The sequence below is a fragment of the Branchiostoma belcheri genome, unplaced genomic scaffold, assembly GCF_001625305.1.
Source record: "Branchiostoma belcheri isolate BF01 breed outbred unplaced genomic scaffold, Haploidv18h27 scaffold114, whole genome shotgun sequence".
Classification (NCBI taxonomy): Eukaryota; Metazoa; Chordata; class Leptocardii; order Amphioxiformes; family Branchiostomatidae; genus Branchiostoma; species Branchiostoma belcheri.
Genome location: NW_017802536.1, coordinates 1,069,754 through 1,075,200, shown reverse-complemented (window position 1 = coordinate 1,075,200; position 5,447 = coordinate 1,069,754). Strand labels below are relative to the sequence as shown.

General features: G+C 47.7%; 1 pseudogene; it reads left to right on the top strand.

Annotated features, from left to right (window-relative positions):
• Positions 1 to 3,637, top strand: part of LOC109462282 — an 18,623-nt pseudogene extending 14,986 nt beyond the window's left edge.
• The last annotated feature ends 1,810 nt before the right edge of the window (positions 3,638 to 5,447 follow it).

The window sequence follows — 5,447 nt, the reverse complement described above, 5'->3', positions numbered from 1 at the left end:
CGCAGGGGTCAAACTTGCCTCAGAAGAAAGCTCGGCATGACGAGGGCGATGGACACCGCACGACAGAAGTCGGTGTCGGTGCAAAAACAACCAAGTTCTGCACAAACATCTCAGACCCCCCGCCTTTGCCAGAAATGAAGTTTTTTGTCCCAAAACCGTATGTCCAACACAAGGGCACGTTTGGACATGAGATAGCGCAGAAAGTGGACCGTTTTACCCAGCGGAGGGAAATGTCCATAGAGCTCAACATCGCGAGAAGGGATTCAACCGATTTACTCCTCGCAATCGAAGAAAACGCGTCGAAGTTTTCCCCGGAGGAAGTTGAAGAAATGAGAAAAGAAGCAAACGAGGATATTGCCAAAATCGACGAGTGTCTCAACCAACTGCTGATGTCGACCTCAATGAGGAACTAGGGTCAGTGGTTGAAGACTCAGGGTCAGTGTGCTCTGAAGAGTTACTACCCGTGGAGATAGTGTCTACGGATGACTCTCAAACAGATCCACTGGCGATACAATCCGACAGTCAGCTGACGGTCCATCTGCATCGCCAGTCAGATGATTCGCAATCGACAGAGCAAAAGCAGCTCAAACTGTGCCAGCACGCCGACCACGGTGAAAGCGCCTGGCACCAGCGTGACAACCACTACCAGGTCGTGCACGGGGAGAAGACACCGTGCTGCCTGGCAGACCACGCCCAAAACTGGAGCTACAAGCCTCCGAGATTTCAAGTGCGGCAGTTGTGACGAAGCCCTGCTCATGAAGTTCCATTTGGAAACAGACAGTGAGGGGGAAGATGATGATGAGGAGGAGGGGCATACCGAAGTCCCCCGTGCCTATCTGCCGCACCAAAAAGCACCAGCATGATCATACCTGGACGTACGATCCCCCAAGAATGACATGCAAGTCGTGCCACGTAAAAGCGGTGCTGAAAATGCACCTGAAAAGTGATGAAGAAGATGAGGACCCTGCCGAGAGGCCTGTCCCCATCTACCATAGGTCACCGCGCAAGGATCCTCGCACCCATCCCCGTCTGGTACAGTCCCGATCGGACAACAAAGCCTCGCAGATTCCGCTGGTTAGGAAACCAAGTAAAACCAGCGAGCGGAAGTATCTTTACAGACAACCGGGGGAGAAAGCCTATTCGACCCCGCAAGCATCTTCACGGAAGCTGCCGGAACCGAAGGTGATCGTGACGCCAGAGATGCGGCGCCAGCCTGCGGCTGAGGCGGTGTCGGTGTCAGGAGTGGCAGAGTCGTCCGCACGCCAGGGTCGGCCTCCGCCGGAAAACGTGGACACGCGGACAACGGATGGTACAAGTCCGCCTGAATCCACAGCTGCAAAAGCTGACAAGCAGTCAGTAAAGGGCTCGGCTGAGCCTGCAGCTCAAACACAGAAGGGCACTGTGAAGGGAGGCAAAAGGGAGAAGACTCAAAAAGAGTACTCCCAGAAAGTTTGGGAAGCCCTTGTTGGCGACGACAATGAATGGGAAAGTCCCAAAACAAAGGCCACCCCGCCCAAGGATGCTAAGAAGTCTTCTGCATCTAAAGATGCCGGGGCAAAGAGCACACAGAAAGGAGCAAAAGCGCCGAAAGCTGGACAAACCGGAGACCAAACAGCAAAATTGACGCCTACGAAAATTCCGCAACCGACCAAAGATACTGCTGTTAATCGGAAAGATCCCATAATGGGGACAACTGCACTGTCCGCAAAACGGACCGAGGTAAGGTCAACAGACAAGACGTCTGTCACACAAGCCGCGCACCCTCCGACGAAAATTCCGCAACCGATTAAAGATACGGGTGTTGAGCGGAAAGTTCCTGTGATGGGGACAACTGCACTGTCCGCAAAACGCGCCGACATGCAGTCAAAAGACAAGGCGTCTGTCAAACAAACCGCGCACCCACCGACGAAAATTCCGCAACCCATCAAAGATTCGGATGTTAAGCGGAAAACCCTGTTAGCAAAACGAGCAGACATGCAGACAGAAGACAAGCAAGCCGCGCACCCACCCACGAAAATTCCGCAACCGATTCAAATTACGGCTGTTCGGCGGAAAACCCCAGTGATGGGGACAACTGCACTGTCAGCAAGACGAGCAGACATGCAGACAGCTGGCAAGCAGACCGCGCACCCACCCACGAAAATTCCGCAACCGATACCGATTCAGGTTACGGCTGTTAAGCGGGAAACTCCCGTGGTGGGGACAACTTCACTGTCAGCAAGACGTACAGAGGAGCCCGAAGGAGTCCAGAACAGACCGGCGTCTATGAAGACTACACAACGGGCTAAGGACTCCGCCGATAGGCCAAGGACTCCCCTGAAGGAGTCTGCTACGGCCGGACCTTCAAGCGCCCAGACCGGACCGGCGTCTATGAAGAGTACACAACCGGCCAATGACTCCGCCGATACGCCAAGGACTCCTCAGAAGGAGTCGGCTGCGGCAAGACCTTCAAGCGCCCAGACCACACCGACGGCAGGACAGTTCAGGGCACAGACCGAATATAAACCCCCCGAGCGTAAACGTCCGGACGCATGGGTGTCGTCTGGGATAAAGAAGTACACTGATGACGAAAGAGCGAAACTCGATGCTGAGGTTGACGAGTACTGGGGTAAAAGGTTCTCCAAAGACCGTGAAAAGCCATGGTGGAATATTGAGGACCCAGAAGAACGTGAGAGAGCACGGCTCCACCAGGATCGGTCTAAGACAGACCTCCGGCAGACTGGGTCCGGGGTGGCCGCAGCCAGCTACAAACGGCCCGGCATCCAGGAACAAGTGAAGTACGGCGGTGGCGTGGATCGGTCACCGGTCATGTTGCCGGGGCACTACAGGGCGGCAACAGGCGTGTCCAGAGCGAGCAGGCCGGGCACGGGACTGGTTCCGAAGAAACTGGAGATGGAATTCTTCGACTCGTCAGAAGACAGTGAAGACGAGATAGACTTGGACAAGCCCATCTCAAAGGAGGATCTGCATGACGACGAGTACTGGATGGCCATGGAGAAAAAGGCGTACGCTATGGTAAAGACTAGTATGGAGCAACTGGAAACGGGGCAACTGGAAACGGTCGACGAAGAGTCTCCCGTAGACGAGAAAAAGGTACAGGGAGCTTCGCCAGCCGTGAAGAAACCCTCAAAATTCGCTCGCATGTTTCAGTCAAGGAAAGAAAGGGAGCAGAAGATAGATAGGGAGGCGAGAGAGATGGCGATGAAACAGCAGGCGGTAAAGAAGCTAGACACAGTCGAGCACAAATCGGACCCCCCGAACGGAAAACCGGTCTATGGCCCGCCGCTTCCTCCTGAAATGCAGAGGGAGAAGGAAAAGAAAAAGGGCCTGACGCGTTATGGGCACAAGGGAGTGCCTACACTCGCCACCATGAAATCAAAAGGGGAAGAGCCAAGTACCTCTCAGAAATCAGGCGGCAGGCTAACCCCCACCAAACTAGTCGGCAAAATCAAAGGGGGCTTCACAAGGGTCAAGGATTCGATCCGATCGAGACTATCAGGAGAAGAGAGCGACACGAGTGAATGATTTGTTGATTTAAAAGTATTCTCGGCGTGGCAAAAAAAATTACGTGAACTCATGTTTTATGCTTTGAATGAAATGATGTGGCAAACATGTTTCACACATGCTTCACACATTCTTCACACATTCTTCACACATACTTCACGCATGCTTCACACATGCCTCACGCATGCTCCATTGACAGAAAAAAAAATAAGGTAGAAAGAATGCTTCAAGTATGCATCGCTTTCATTTCTTTCTACCTGGGGCTCATATAAAATGAAATAAAAAAACTTGAAAAATTGCAAGGTCGCAAAGACCTTAACACAACTGCGCAGCGAAGGGACGCACTTTTACAACTGAAATGTTATCTACTTGCCAGGCATCCATATATACACGATGGCAGCGTTTAATATTGTACAGTTGTGCTACTAATGATCGACCTACGTTGATAACGGCACTAAGAAATTCCTTATATCGGTTTTGAAAGGAAACGTTAGCACAGTTGTATGTAGCCGACAAAATTATACTTCTTATGCGAACGTTCCTGTGTAATTGTTACCATATCAATGTATGTACAAAGCTTGCTTGAAATGGATTTTAATGCTACGTATCTTTCTTCACGCATTCCAAATCCTTTATAAGTACGTCACGACAAGATTTTATGTGTGTATATATGTACGTATATTGTAAAAAAAAGAGTGATATGTGATTTATGTATATATGTGTGTATTTGTATATCGGGAAAAAGAGATATGTGGTAATGTTTTATCCAATATAAATCTTCACGCCAAGTTCTTGTCTGTCTTGCTACTGGGTTGTGTTTCTCTCCTAAGGAAGCTTACTCTCGGAACGTGACGTTAGACTAGAGCATTGTGGGTAGTATAGATGGAAGAGACTATATCGATGGATGTTTGTAATTGAAATGAATTGTGAAATGGAAAAGCAAATTTTTGAAACCCAAACTTGCCCAAAGATGTGTGAACAACATCAATCGATGTATCCTACCTTGATTACAACCACTTCTATACATGGCGTGGCCTTGTGAACGAACTATTAGAATACTCCATTTGTATTGGTCCTTAATTTAAAGGGGTTCATTTATGGAGTTCTTCTGTATACGATCAAAGCCACCCATCTAAAGTGAAGAATGGGACACAGAATGAGCGCTATATACGTTAATTCATCATTTTGGTCCGCATGAAGTATCCCTGACATTCATACATTGCCCATCAAGACAGTGTGGCTTTGATATGTAGAAATATTAAAGTCTGTAGCAGCACCCTTATTAGAATTCTGAAAATAGCAGAAATACAGATATTGAGTACATCGTGGAAATGAGTATGATAATGATATAACTGTTCAACAACAGAGTAACAATTGAAACATTGCGGTCTTTCCATTCCATCCATTGTCTTTTTGTTTGGTGTTATCATGGCACAAGTATATCTAAAATCGCAAAAAAAAAACTCATGTTAAGGCATGACAGAAATACAAAAATGTAACACAGCTCCGTATACATAAATAATGACATAACTTATTCCCTCCCACAAAATAACACAACATACATGTATATACTTGTATATACTTGTTCAGCTCATAGACTGTTCACTGGAAACTGGAAAAACTAACAATTAGTTGTAACGGTTACGGTTAAAACACTGGATAATAATTGCACTCGCCGCTTTAGTATCTCATCCATCTTCACCACAAATTTTCTGTATATAATAATACTGTCCCTGTTGGTTTTTGATACTGTACGTTACAAACCTGCATCGCCTATATTGCATAGTAATATAGGTCATGAACAGTTAAAACAAACGAAAAAGTTACAGATGCTCACTAAGTTGATACACATCTTTTCTCTGGACTATTTATTAAATTATATAAACCCTTGGTGACTGATATACAAACTGACGACAATACTTGTCCCACAACATACTAGTAAT